Raw genomic sequence first — 15,726 nt, 5'->3', positions numbered from 1 at the left:
ACTTAAACTTATTTAAAGATAACTATGAGAAATGTTGGACAGAAGTGAAGAAAGACTTAGAAATATGGTCAAATTTGAAGCTTTCCTTGTTGGGTCGAATTGCAGCTATAAAGATGAATGTATTGCCAAAAATGTTATTTTTGTTTCAGTCGTTGCAAATTTTGGACAAGATGGATTGTTTCAAGAAGTGGCAGAAAGATATTTCTAGATTTGTCTGGCAGGGCAAGAAGCCCAGAATTAAATTTAAAATACTAACTGATGCAAAGGAAAGAGGTGGATTTGCCCTACCAGACTTTAAACTGTATTATGAGGCAGCAGCATTCAGCTGGCTGAAAGATTGGCTGCTTCTTGAGAACACAGACATTTTGGACTTAGAAGGGTTCAATAATGTTTTTGGGTGGCATGCATATTTGTGGTACGACAAGGTTAAAGCACACAAAGCATTTAAAAACCATATTGTCAGGAAAGCATTGTTTAATGTCTGGACAAGATACAAAGACTTATTGGAAACAAAAACCCCAAGGTGGTTATCACCAATGGAAGCAAAGGCTCAGAAAAAATTCAATATGGAGGCCCACTGGCCGAAATATTGGGAAATTTTGGAACAGGATGGAGACAAATTGAAATTGCAGAGTTTTGAGAAATTAAAAGATAAAGTGCGAGATTGGCTACATTATTACCAAATAAGAGAGCCTACAATTTAGAAAAAAAAAACTGGCTTCCAGGTGGAGAAATCAAAATTGGAAACAGAATTGTTAGATCCCAAAACTAAGATACTTTCAAGAATGTATAACTTGCTGTTAAAATGGAATACGCAGGATGAAACGGTTAAATCTGCTATGATTAAATGGGCACAAGATATTGGTCATAATATTATGTTTGCTGACTGGGAACAGTTGTGGACCACCGATACGAAATTTACGGCATGTAATGCCTTAAGAGAGAATATTATGAAAATGATATATAGGTGGTACATGACAAGTCAGTCAAGCTAGCAGTCAAGCTAGCAAAAATCTACCATGTGTCTGATAATAAATGTTGGAAATGTAAGGAAAATGAAGGTACATTCTTTCACCTTTGGTGGACGTGCCCAAAGATTAAGGCCTTCTGGGAGATGATCTATAATGAAATGAAAAAGGTATTTAAATATACCTTCCTGAAGAAACCAGAGGCCTTTCTCCTGGGCATTGTCGGCCAATTGGTGCCAAAGAAGGATAGAACTTTCTTTATGTATGCTACAACAGCAGCAAGAATACTTATTGCAAAGTATTGGAAGACACAAGATTTACCCACCCATGGAAGAGTGGCAGATGAAGGTGATGGACTATATGGAACTGGCGGAAATGACTGGCAGAATCCGAGACCAGGGAGAAGAGTTGGTGGAAGAAGATTGGAAGAAATTTAAAGACTATTTGCAGAAACATTGTAAAATTAATGAATGTTAAAATGATGTTGGATTGAAAATAAGTGGCATTAACAACAAAATTAATAAGAATATGTAAAAATGAATTGAAATTAATGAATATATAGAGTTATAAAATGTTAAGATATAGAGTTAAGATTAATGAAAGAGGGTAAGGATTTGCTGATTTGATTATGTAAATGGGAATACAAGAAGGGGAGGTGAGAGGAGGTCAAAGAAACAAGCAAACGAGCTTAAAGTTAAAAAAATGGATTTGTTTTTTAATTTTTTCTTTTTTTGTTTTTTGTATGTAGTTTTTGTTTTCTCTTTTTATGTATGTTCTTGTAAAACTTAATAAATATTTATATAAAAAAATGAACAAAGAGTTTTTGTTATTATGGCGAGAGTGAAATTAAACTGAGAATTCTAAATAAATCTTCTAGCACGACATAAGATTGTGAAAACTTGCGTTCAAAACCTTGACGAGGAGATGCTTCTGCGCTATTTTACCAACTAATGTCTGTCCCTACCTTTTCTCCCAGTTTAAAGCAAGACTATAATAACATTTATAGTCACATCTGAAGGCTAAAAAAGGGTTCCAATAGCTAACAATTTCCAGGAGAACTTAAAAGTAATAGATTGTAGCTGCATGAATTGCTTTAGAAATGGTATGTTGATGCCTTCAAAATGCTGTGAGAGCCATTGTGCTGCTGACACACTGAACCAAAACAAATTATATGGACATAAATCTTATTTATTTCAATGGATCTTTCTCGGACATAATATGCTTAGGAGCACAGTATTTGATAGCAAAAGCAGTTGGGAAGCTCAGATTTAGGTTTTTTCCGCCCCTCAACAAATGACTACAATGCATCTTGATTACATAAAAGCTGCCAAAAACAAAAAAACTGAAAACCTATGGTGGTCCTTCAAATGCCGTTAGGGAGACAGACTTTTTCTTTAAAAAAATGTTTTGTAGACTGCACAGTATCATCCAGCAACAGGCTTGTTACAGACTGCATTCAGACAGAACTTTCTGTTTTCCTGACATTTCCTTTCCTGATAATTCTTGCAATCCTATTCAAAGTGATTTGAATAACGCCTTCTGAATATTCTGGACTACAGCTCCCATAAGCTCTGGTTGCTGGCTGGAGCCGATGGGAGTTGTAAGTAAGGTGAAAGCATCTGCAGGGCTGTCACCCGCAACAAGAACAACCCCTGTTTGGGATTATCATAAAGGTAGGTCAGGCTGTGAACAGGAGCAGATTTTATTTCCCCCCTGGCTTTGCTTATCAAAGATCACGCAGCCTTTGCCCTGCAGAGAGGTTCACTGCACCTTATTTATTCAATGGGTATGTTATTTTTAAGGGACGCGGGTGGCGCTGTGGCTTAAACCACAGAGCCTAGGGCTTGCCGATCAGAAGGTTGGCGGTTTGAATCCCCGTGACGGGGTGAGCTCCCGTTGCTCGGTCCCTGCTCCTGTCCACCTAGTAGTTTGAAAGCACGACAAAGTGCAAGTAGATAAATAGGTACCACTCCAGCGGGAAGGTAAATGGCGTTTCCGTGCGCTGCTCTGCTTTGTCAGAAGAGGCTTAGTCATGCTGGCCACATGACCCAGAAGCTGTACGCCGGCTCCCTCGGCCAATAAAGCGAGATGAGCGCCGCAACCCCAGAGTCAGCCACGACTGGACCTAACGGTCAGGGCTCCCTTTACCTTTACCTTTATGTTATTTTTATCACACAGCAACTTTCTCTTCGACCCTCCTCATACCCCACCATGCTTTGGGTGGGCATGCTTAGTTCTCCTTGCCCCCCGCCCCCCAGTTATGATTATCATTAATTCAGCAGTTTATTTTAAAAATGAAATTTTATAAGACCGTGTTATACCATTTCTTTTTTACTCTTGAAAAACAGTTCCATGAGAGGTGTGCTTGTGTGCAGCTTTGTGATTGACGTGTGAGCCAGCCAATCTGTGCTGTCCAAGTTAGGCATCTTCTGCAAATTGGTGAAAGTTTTCCCCCTGAGCTCAATCTAGGAGCAGTAAACTGGGGTGGTTGTGCTTCTACTGGGCATGGCATTAAAGGGGCATATGTTAGTGTACTTACCAACATATTTTCACAGTCTAAAGCCCCATCAGGCAGTCTGACTCACAAAATAAAGGTTTCTTTCTTATGGAAGGACATATGCACTGACAAGCATACTGACAGACACTTAGTGATTCAGATGGTGCTCAGCTTTATTCAAAGTATTTCATTGCAGGGGAAAACGGTAAAACAATTTTTCATGCTTATGTCACCTGCTTGTATCCTGGTTTGTAATACATGAGTCAGCTTTCAGCTTAAGTACTAAACATTCATGTATGAGCTTGCAGGAAAGAAGCAACTAAAATAATAATAATGAGAAAATAACAAATAAGAGCGTTTTTGAACATGCCTTTTTGCTAGCTAGTATTTCCTCATCCGAAATTATATTTATACTACAATAAGCTCCAGAGCTGAATATATACTTGCTGTAGTCTCATTCACAAGTGTCTAAAAAGTCATTCTAGGCGCATCCAGCTAATGCGATCTGGACCTGGATTTTGGTCCTGGAAGAGGGCAGGGCTGGGCTGGGGTGGGCCGTAACAGGGCGAAGGATCCTGATGCACTTTGGGACTGGGCACATGCAACTGAGTGTAGGATGAAGGTCTACTGGTCTTTCAGTTACACAAGTAATTGAATTAAGACATTTTAAAACAGTGAAGAAACTGGTGTGAATTACAGGCCATCGCCAAACCTTCGGTCAGGAAGTTTTTGTACCCAATAATGCCATATTGTTAATTTACGGGGGGGGGGGGAGCTTATTATAACACACAGCATATCAAAACTGTTGGTGAATACATTGTGTAATACTGCTGTATTTAATTTCTGTAATGGTTAATTCGGCACTTTCCCAGTTATCTCTATCTTTGTGGACATCTCTCTAATCTGTCCATAATTGACTCTCAGTAGAGGCTTGTATTTCCACAAAGAGGAATATTTCCAGTGAGTGGCAGAGTAATTAACCTTTGCTTCAGGAGAAGACAAGTCAGTGGCTTCTGAGCCCAGGCCTGGGACTTGACTTGGCACTTGAGTTGTGAACTCTATTCCTGACTTTTGTAGCTGTTCAGTATGACCTTGAACAAGCAGTGAAAACTCTAGCCTCGAGCTTTTCTTACATTTGAGGCTTTATTCATACATATTATAGCTTTATAGTAATGGTACATGTGCTAGGGTTAGTATTCCTTGCGAAGCAGGCTGGCGATCTGTTTTATTAGTTCACAGCTAGCCTTTACTACAGAAAAATTGCAGGGCGATGAGGAAAGTGCCCAAAGCCACCACAGGACTTGTTTTCATTGCACCTTACAGGATTATGCGTGATTTTAATAGCTGTCCAGTGGGGAGAGATAATTTCCCTCCCTCCTTTTTATATTTTCTATAAAAGGATATGTCAAATTAAATAATCATGAGGCTTTAGATCCTAAGAAAGACCCTAGAATATGTGCGTAAATGTAGGATTGTGGCAGAGAGAGGCATTCATTCCAAGCCCAAAGAAATGAACCCATTAAGTGTTATGGAACTCCTTTTTATTAGTCATAACGTGGTTTCTTCTTGTGACATCACTAAACTGAGGATTTTTTGGTTTCTGTGAACTAACAATTGTGAAGACTGTTAGGTTGCCAGCTTGGATAGCTCAGCTGGTTAGAGGAGGCATAGGCAAACTCAGCCCTCCAGATGTTTTGGGACTACAACTCCCATCATCCTTAGCTAACAGGAGCAGTGGTCAGGGATGATGCCTGGTGCTGAAAATGCGAAGACTGCATGCTGGATTCCTGAATGGGACAGCTGCATAGGAGGTTGGGCTCGATGATCCTCAGTGTCCCTTCCAAATCTATGATTCTATGAATGCCTGGTTTTGAATGCCTGTTAACTGATTCTTAGTTCACACTCTTGCTTAGAACTACTCTGTTGAATGGTGTTCCCCAGTAAGTATATTCGGGATTGCAGCCTTAACTATGCAGGTAGAATGAAGAGCAGTAAGATTGTGAGCTGGTGCAGGGTTATGTTCCAAGAGTATTCTGGCAGTAATAATCGTGAGTATTTAAACAAGCCGGATTTCACTCTGTAACAGGTTTTCGCTTATCGGCACCTTTGGAAGCCCACATTTCATCCTGAGCAACGTTGTGAATCTTAACTTCCGAGGTGGTGTGCTACTGAGTGGGCAGAACATTTATCTTCATCTGTACCATATTCTCCATCATTGCAGTGCAGTGATCTGCAAAATCAACTTGTGACAAAGCTTGCCTCTTTGGGTTTCTTACTGCAGTGCAGAAATAGGCTTGGTGCGGAAAGGCTATGAACTTCATTTAAAGGATACTTCATTGTGAGCTCTTTAGTTAATCACAACCCCCTTCTAAATAGGTATTGATTACTTTGGGTTTTCCCTTGCTAAGCAGTTTTCAAATGGCTGGCTTTTGCTAAGCTATGAATACTTTCACAGGTCATGCCGCTGATAAGCCAAGCATGGGGATCCCTGGAGGCTGACTTTATGATGTGTGAATTGAACTAAATCTGTGCTGTGAAGAGTGGTGACTGTGACAGGTGCAAAACTTTAGTTGGATTGGCCTGGTTTATTTTAGAAAGCCCCATTTGTTCCCTTTATCCCAAATACTGATAGTGTCCCTGTGATGGGAATAGTCACAACTTTATTTAAATATCCAAGTAGCAGGGGACAAGTGATGGTGATTTCAAACTGTTAGGTCTCTATCTCCTATCATTCACTTATATCCTATGTCTACTGGATTAATCCTTAATCCTACTCAATAACAGGTCATGTTCTGGTCGTATTAAACTCCTGACACCTCTTATGAAGGAATGCGGGGTGGCACTGTGGGTTAAACCACAGACCCTAGGACTTGCTGATCAGAAAGTCGGGAGTTCGAATCCCCTTGATGGGGTGAGCTCCCGTTGCTTGGTCCCTGCTCCTGCCAACCTAGCAGTTCGAAAGCACATCAAAGTGCAAGTAGATAAATAGGTACCGCTCTGACGGGAAGGTAAACGGCGTTTCCGTGCGCTGCTCTGGTTTGCCAGAAGCAGCTTTGTCATGCTGGCCACATGACCCGGAAGCTGTACGCCAGCTTCCTCGGTCAATAAAGCGAGATGAGCGCCGCAACCTCAAAGTCGGCCACGACTGGACCTAATGGTCAGGGGTCCCTTTACCTTTACCTCTTATGAACAGTGTTAGAAACTCAGATATATAAACTGGTTGCCAGGTAGCACCTTAAACCTAGGTTATGTCCGCCAAAATGGAATATCTAATCACAATCTTTTTTTCAAGATTACAAAGCAAAAAATGAATTGTGTATATCATCAGCATTAATATATTTTACAATTTAATTGCACTTTACCAATTACACTAATCTCTTTTTTTGAAACACGTGAACTAATACACATTTCACATCAGTGACACATTTTTACTATCAATAGCAATTGCTAATTGGACAACACTAACGTAAATGGGTCTCAGCTTCAGCAGTAGTGACCATCCATAAGTCATTTGAATACTTAATATTTATAAATGCTGCGCACCAGCCAAATAGTGGGGATGTCAGTCGCCAAATGGAGAACAGGACATTCCATGTGGCTGCAAGTGGACCATTTTCAGTCGCAAAACATGCCTGGCGCCTAGGGAATTTTGAACACTGCTTATGAAGCCTTCCATTATGACAGTATCTCCAATAGTGAGCAAAACCCAAAACCATATGGCCAGTCAGGAATTCTGGAAGAAATTATTTTCTGAGTCTAGCTACCTATTTTCAAATAATCATTTGTTGAAGAGATGGGTGAGAAGACAGTCTTTTAAGACTTAATGATGATTGTTTGGGCTTCTCCTCTTGTGCTTTTGGGCACTTCTCTCATGTCTTTCCACCATGCCTTCCTCTACCCCACGCCAGCAACAAGTAGATAAATGTCTACCGCAAGGGTATTCAACTTGGTACTCTCCAGTTGCCGTTGTCAAACAAATCCCACCGGCCACAGCTAGCATGGCCAATAGTCAAGGATGCTCAGAATTGTACTCCAACATCTGGGGAGCAACACATTGATTACCTTGGTCTATTTAGTCAAAATCTGAACATGACAGTTTCCTTGTGATTCCACAGAATGACTTCCTGTTTTAAAATGGTGCTAGTACGCGGGTGGCGCTGTGGGTTAAACCACAGAGCCTAGGACTTGCCGATCAGAAGGTTGGCGGTTCGAATCCCCGCGACGGGGTGAGCTCCCGTTGCTCAATCCCTGCTCCTGCCAACCTAGCAGTTCGAAAGCACGTCAAAGTGCAAGTAGATAAATAGGTACCGCTCCGGCGGGAAGGTAAACGGCGTTTCCGTGCGCTGCTCTGGTTCACCAGAAGCAGCTTAGCCATGCTGGACACATGACCTGGAAGCTGTACGCCGGCTCCCTCGGCCTATAGAGCGAGATGAGGCCCACAACCCCAGAGTCGGTCACGACTGGACCTAATGGTCAGGGGTCCCTTTACCCTTTACCTAGTATTCAACCAAATTGTGACATTTGCTTGGATAGCATTGCTAATATTGTGGTATCTCAGCGCAAGCACTTTTGGGGTGGGGGTGGGGATATTCAAAGCTTTTTAAGATAAAAAAATCCAAACCTGATTCACATACAAGACAAATGCAGTGATTGCAAATGGAAAAATACAGTCACACTTATGGAGCCCATTCAGATTTTCAGTGCTTCCTCAATGTGGAGTGGCCTGAGCCACAGCCACGTAGCAGAAGCATTCCTGTGACAGTGTCTTCATTTTAGACAAGTCCTTTTACTTCTTCATTTCAAGTGTGTATTTTGATGGATGTCAAAGATTAGTATTTATTTGTGCTTTCAAGTGTTCAGAGCACTTTACAGCAACCCTGTAAAGTAAGTTAGCTTCATTATCCTTACCTTGCATGAGGCGGAATGCAGGCTGAGGTTCAGGTGAGACTCGGGTCACTTCTAGAAACCCAGTTTGTCCAGGATTATACCTGATTTGTTTGTACGGAGGTTATACGACAGTGACTGTTTATCAAGCATGCATTCTGATCTTTTTGAAGGGAGGTTAAATGATGTTGCCTCTGAGGAAGCAGGTTTGTTGTGGGTGACATCTCAATCAGCTGTAATTGTGCAACCTGAATTTGCCATTATGTGATTGAATCCTGAAAATAGCAACCATCTGGAAGCATTCGCAACTGAGATTCGAACTGGGCGGAGTTCATATTCTCAGCTGATACAGTAGATTTGGTCTTAGTGAGACTTGGTTTTAGCCTCTTCATCTACAATGCTTACTTTTTAAGGGAAAATGTGCAAAGAAATGGCTCCGTTTCACTATCTAGTGCTTAGAAAATGCATTTATCTCGGCCCCCCACCCATTTCAGTTGTTGATAACGTTGGTGCGTTTTGCCTTCTGTTTATCAAAAACATCTGCCATTTGGACATTTCCTTTCAGATACCCATTCACAGCTTATCATGGAAAGGAGCATATGCCGGCCACTTTCAAACTATTGTTTTGGTCTTTTGTTTGTCTATCCATTAAGCATGCTGGACTTTCATCTTTCTCCCATCCTTTCACTTTTCACTATGGTCATAATAATCAAGCATCTGTCAGTCTTTCTTGACTATTCTTAGAAAAAAGAGGCACATATAAACTAATAATGTGTGCTCAGATTTTATCCTCCTGATTTTTAATAATTCTGGCTTTGTTGCAATGCAATATGAAAACCAAGAAAGAATACTGAGTAGTTCCAGTAGATTTTGAATTAGATGCATAAGAAGGAGACTCATTGTGGTATTTATTTATTTATTAACCAGATTATGCTCAAAATGGGACAATAACATATTTTTGAACTGCTTAGATTTTTTTAAAAATGCTAAGCAATATATAAAAATACTTACTTTTCCTGTTTAGTTATGTGTATTGTTTTCTGTGTGTACACACACACACTATAAAATAGGATTTTGGTACATGAAAGAGTTTAAACAAGTAAAATATAAACTACTGGGTTTTTACTTTCCAATGTTTATAAACCCTTCACCAATGTCAAATGATAAAAAACAGGTAGATTCTTCTAACACAAAAAGCAGGCGAAATCATAGGACAAAGAAATAATAATAATAATACATAATAATAATACACAATAACACATAATTTTGCAAAAACACTTGGTTATTAAATATGAAAGGTAAATACGTGGAGTCATCCACAGTTTATTAATCATCTCAAGACCCTCTGAGCCTTTTAGTAACCTGGACTCCAGATCTTCTAGTTATATTCTGTATTTGTCCACAGTTCAAATATAAGTCATTCTTTTACTTGTTCGGCATACGCCTTTTAAACCATGAAGTATTAATCATGAGTAGTGATCCTGAATATTCCAATATATTATTGGACTAATAATGATTGTATTATATTGTGCTCATGTAAGCTCTGTGTGGGTTTAGTTCAACTACGGTAAAACTTGCAAAGATTTAAAGTGAGCAAAATTTCTTTAGACAAACCTCAGTTTAAACAGGCCAATGCAATTGCCCGTAAGGATGTAATTGCAGATGTAATCAGTTTGAACAAATGGAACCAATAATTCTTATTTGCAAACTTTTCAGTCAGGTAGTCTAAAAACGTTCCTGCAATCCACCCAAGTGTTGGATGCTTCAGTTGAGCTCTCTCCTTTCGCCCCAAAGTCACTGGGCATCTGCAACTAATGGCAGCATATTAAATATAGCTTGAAGGACCTATTCCTGGCATCAGAGTACAACCACAACAAATAATACAAGATATACAAGAACTGATTCCCCCATTCCCAAGCTAATTTTATATATATACACAGTGGTACCTTGGGTTAAGTACTTAATTCGTTCCGGAGGTCCGTTCTTAACCTGAAACTGTTCTTAACCTGACGCACCACTTTAGCTAATGGGGCCTCCTGCTGCCGCTGTGCTGCCGGAGCCCGATTTCTGTTCTTATCCTGAAGCAAAGTTCTTAACCTGAAGCACTATTTCTGGGTTAGCGGAGTGTGTAACTTGAAGCGTATGTAACCCAGGGTACCACTGTGTGTGTGTGTGTGTGTGTGCGCGCGCGCGCACGCACACACACACACACACACACACACACAACTTCATTTTACTTCATACAAGATAAGGGCCCAGAACTTTTATACAGCTTCCACAAGAGACCAAAGCTATAAGAATATCGCACAGGTATTTGCAAAGAATGATTATCTCTCATCTTCCCAGTCATAAACCCATTAAGGCGTCAGACCTTGACAAAGGTTAGAAGTTTATAGTTTTGTCGCTTCCAGGAAAATGTTACGGCTGTCGGTGACCCCGGGTTCTGTGGTACCTGTGAGCAAAATGCTGCGCATAGTTGTCATTCCATACAAAATTGTCAGTCTTGGGAATTGCTGAGGGGACTGGGAGCAAGCGCCGTGATATGTACTTCTGCAAGACTAGTCTTGCCAAGAAGAGAACCGCAGAAGCGGTTGGCAGGTTTGTTTTGGCTTTAATTTGGTAACGCAAATTTAAATACCCCTGTCTCTTTTTTAAGCAGCTGAGACTATTCAGAGAAATTAATTAATTCAAAATAATAGATTGACGGGTATCTCAAATCTTGTTGGCAGGCACCTCTAAAACAGGGAGTGCCCAGATGTAAGTGGTAAGAGGCAAATGGGGGCAAATGGCCCAAGACCAGAGCCTAATCCGTAGGCCTCAGAACTCATTTTTGGCACAGAAAGGAGTAGGGGTGTGCAGTGTCAGCAACAGTTTGTAGGCTGCATTGGTATAATTATTAGAAATTTGGCCTGCTTTTGGACAGCCAGCTGAGTCGTTCCCCCCCACTTCCTACTCGCATAATGGTTTCAATGCAGTTCTGATAGCAAATACACCCACTGGTTGTGTGCATATATCTGTATCCAGTGTGCTCTCACTGATGGTTTGGGAAGCAGTGTACAGGTTAAGTACTTAACCTCAGGTTAAGTACTTAATTCTTTCCGGAGGTCCGTTCTTAACCTGAAACTGTTCTTAACCTGAATACCACTTTAGCTAATGGGGCCTCACGCTGCTGCCGCGCCGCCACCGCGCCATTTCTGTTCTCATCCTGAAGCAAAGTTCTTAACCTGAGGTAATATTTCTGGGTTAGCGGAGTCTGTAACCTGAAGCGTATGTATCCCAAGGTACCACTGTACACATAATGTTAGGCACAATCCACATCTGTCCTGTAGTTTCTTATGAAATACTGTGTTTCGATGGAGCTGATAGTAAAAGTGACTTAGGAACATAAGGGGAGAAAAAATTAATGCTAAAGCCAGAGGGATGCCATTTATGAGTACGTTGCATAAGGCACTCATATATGAGCTACCTGTTCAATATCTCTCCTCTTCCCTTCAATCTCCTTTTTATTATATACCCAGATGCTTTGGTTAGCAACCTTTAATTATTGTATTTTCTTTCTTGGTTTTGGGTTGAGGTTGGTAGATAGGTTTTGAGGTTGTTTTTGTAGATTGTTTGATTTCAATATTTATTTTTAAGCTTTATTGAACAAAATTAATTTAAAAACCTGCAACATAATTTTTTTATTATTATTGAAGGGTTCAAAACCTTTATGTGTGAATGAATTCTAATTACTAATTAAATTACTAATTACTAATTAATTACTAATTAAAGTAAGTGACATGCTGAAAAAAGGCTAAATATTATTATTTATTAGGCTTTTCAGACCCCCCCTTCTTTCCACAGCAGCTCAAGGCAGAACATAGCAATAACAAAATACAGTCGTAATAAAACCATCGTTAAAATAGCAACTAAAACCTGTACTGTATCAACATTCAAAAACCTGAAGCAGCAGACACAATAACACTTGAGTTGATGGTTTTGTCATTATATATCTTCGTTATATAACTATTTGTGCTTTTACCTTGTATTATTATCTTGTGGTCTGCCCTGATATCTTGTGATGAAGGGTGACATAATAATAATAATAATAATAATAATAATAATAATAATAATAATAATAATAATACAAGTGAAGCCACTGTAGCACAGATCCTCAGCTCACAGAGCCACTGTAGGAGGATAACATGATTTATGGAATTGAGTACCTCTGAAAAGTCTGGGATAGTCAATAGGATAGCACCCCCACCCTCATCTTTCTCATGATAAGGGTAATCAATTACAGCAACCAAAGTAGCACCCAGGTCTGAAGTGAGATTGAAATGGGTTTAGATAATTCACCATTCAGACATGCCTGCAACTGGCAGCCAGCACTCAATATTACAGCGCTAAGTTTGAAGTATGAAATATAAGTGACCTCTTGCTAAAACAAAAGTGATATTGTGGCTTTTGTAATTGATAACTACAAACTTTCAGCTTTTGTTCTCTCTTTCCAGCATTTTCAGATTAATTCCTTCAAGATAGCATATCAGAAAATTAGTTCCTCTGGTGCTTGCGTCAAGGGCTAAGAAAAGTGGCCTTCCGTCGAAGCCTTCACCCAAAGTCTGGAGAGAGTAAGTATTTCAGTAGAACTACTTTGATTTGTTCCAACAGGACTCTGCAGCCTGTGGCAATAAACCAGGGGTTGCCAACCATCTGCCCAGTGGCCTCCAGATGAAAGAGAAATAGCCATAGTGGTGGAATGCCAATTCTGACATTGCACCAAACTAGTAAGAAGAAACAGCTGTTTGCCAATCCTCGTCACACCATGGCTTGTCAATTCAGATGTCACATTGAACTAGGAATGGCAAACCCATATCTGGCCAGCAAAGCCATTTCCAGTTGACCATTTCCTGTAGAAGTTCTTCCCTGTTCTCTGCATTCTAGGACCTTTCTAGCAATGGAGCTTTTGCTTTCCTTCATATTGCGGTGTTGGGCTGAGAGGAGAGGTTCCTTTCCTTTTAAACTAGTGCTACGGGGTGGGATGGGGAGGGAAGTGCAAACACTTTCCCTTGCTCTTCTGAGATTGCATTTCCTCTTCTGGAACCAACTAGAACTTTCTACTTTGGCAACCAGAGGGAAGATAATCAGTAGCCCATTCCCTCCAACATTTATCCGATGAAAATAGGGACGTCCTAAGGAAAAGCAGGTGACGTGGGTGGCGCTGTGGGTTAAACCACAGACCCTAGGACTTGCTGATCAGAAAGTCGGGAGTTCGAATCCCCTCGATGGGGTGAGCTCCCGCTGCTTGGTCCCTGCTCCTGCCAATCTAGCAGTTCAAAAGCACGTTAAAGTGCAAGTAGATAAATAGGCGTAAACGGCGTTTCTGTGTGCTGCTCTGGTTCGCCAGAAGCGGCTTAGTCATGCTGGCCACATGACTCGGAAGCTGTCTGCGGACAAACGCCGACTCCCTCGGCCTATAGAGTGAGATGAGCGTGCAACCCCAGAGTCGGTCACGACTGGACCTATTGGTCAGGGGTCCCTTTACCTTTTAAGGAAAAGCAGGACATTCCAGGATTAAAAAAAAAGCCAGGACGGCTTCTGTAAAGCCTTGCCCAGGCCTTTTCCTTCATAGACCTTGATGCCATTTGTGTCTCTGCTGCCAAAACCAGCAGTCTCACGACTACTTCTCCTCTTCCCCTCCTCCCACTTCTCTCCTCCCAGCCCATAATGATGCCTAGTAATGCTAGATACGACCTGACCACATTCTAAGTTTCTCTGCTCCCACAAACGGTGGCCAATGAGCAGGGGCAGGAAGTTGGGTTGACAGTGTGTCATACACTTTTGGTTAGTAGACATCACAGGGAAGTCAATGGGGAGAAATGGTCTCCTTCAGTCAACTGCCAGGCAACCGCTCGCCATGTTTATTCCAGCCTTAGCAAGTTTGCCTGCTGCAGAGAGGCCATGGCTGCTTTTCTGCTGCTGCAGCATCTACTTTTAAAGGAGTCTGATTTGCATTAGGAAACTCCTATGCAAGATGTGGGATAATTACATCAAGGAGAGAGCAGGAACTTCTTCACTGTATTCTACAGACTGATTTCTGTCCTAAAATTTTTAAACGCCCAAGGGGGAGGAATTAGAGCAATTCAGATATTCTGCCTAAGTACCACATGCTTCTCATTTGAAGGGTCCCAACCAAAATCTCCAGTCCTTGATGACGCTAAAAGCCCGAGAGAGAGCCAGTTAGTGGGTGTTAGTGGGAAGAGTGGTGGGTGTGGACTGAGGAGCCCTGGCTTAAATCCTCTGTCACTTGGGAAATAATTACTATTTTTCAGTGTACAGTGTACCTTGGGTTAAGAACTTAATTGGTTCTGGAGGTCTGTTCTTAACCTGAAACTGTTCTTAACCTGAAGCACCACTTTAGCTAATGGGTCCTCCTGCTGCCACTGCGCAATTTCTTTTCCCATCCTGAAGCAAAGTTCTTAACCCCAGGTAATATTTCTGGGTTAGTGGAGTCTGTAACCTGAAGCGTATGTAACCCGAGGTACCACTGTAACCTACTTCAGAGCATGTTTGTTAAGAATACGTGAGATACTTGAAGAAGGATAACGTGGCATGTTTGCTTTAGGGGTTTTTTTGCCTGGGCCTGTTTCCTACCTGAACTCGGAAGTAGCAGCATTCATGAAATAACAGTTTTGTCACTTTCGGGATTTTGGGTGCATGTTGTTAGGGAACATGGCTTTGTCTGCCACTGTGGGCTAGTGGTCAAGCTGTAGGTGGGCTGTGAGACGTAAGACTGCAGGTGAAGGAATCACTTGATGATTGAAGGCTCTCTCTACTCTGAAGACGGAGTGGGAAGGCGTGTACCCCTCATCTCTCCCTGGAGGAAACCATGGGGCTTGAGGGGCTCAATGTCCGAACATTGAGTGGCATTCCAGACAGTTCCTAAAATTGTTGGCAACTGATAACGATAAAATGTCTGTGTTGTAGGATTCTTCTTTGAGAGCCTGTAGAGATATGGCATGCGTAGGTTTTCTGATGCGTTTGTTTATACTGACAGAAATATGAAGGCATTTTCTTTTTCCTGCAGTATTGATAACAGTGTTCTGCCGATTTTCCTAATGAGTGCTTTTTTGGCCTCCATTATTTATTTTTTGTACTGGTACATTTTTACTATATCTTTTGTCAAATTGAGTATGCAGTACTTCAGCGGGGGAAAGGGAGCCCTCAAGCTCTGTATTGCTTTTCGCTTACCATGCACTTTTTCACCACACAAAGTACTAGAGTTTATCTGATTTCTAATCTGATATATAATCACTGGTATTTCTTGGCACACTTACTCAGAGGCTAATTGTAAATATTTTATTGGCAAATGGTGTATAATTTATTTTGCCATTGTAT

The 15,726-nt window shown here is 41.1% G+C and overlaps 1 protein-coding gene across 7 annotated transcripts in view; it reads left to right on the top strand.

Moving 5' to 3' along the window:
* The window catches only part of APBB2 (amyloid beta precursor protein binding family B member 2), a 170,763-nt gene that overhangs the window by 46,012 nt on the left and 109,025 nt on the right, over window positions 1–15,726 (top strand). For all 7 annotated transcript variants that reach the window (XM_053403230.1, XM_053403229.1, XM_053403225.1 and 4 more), the window contains exon 2: window positions 12,843–12,959. The gene's annotated coding sequence lies outside the window, so the exon portion shown is untranslated. The remainder of the gene's footprint in view (window positions 1–12,842; window positions 12,960–15,726) is intronic.

Source organism: Podarcis raffonei, chromosome 9 (assembly GCF_027172205.1).
Source record: "Podarcis raffonei isolate rPodRaf1 chromosome 9, rPodRaf1.pri, whole genome shotgun sequence".
Classification (NCBI taxonomy): Eukaryota; Metazoa; Chordata; class Lepidosauria; order Squamata; family Lacertidae; genus Podarcis; species Podarcis raffonei.
Note: the sequence above shows the minus strand (reverse complement) of the source record. Positions and strands in the feature narration are given on the sequence as shown.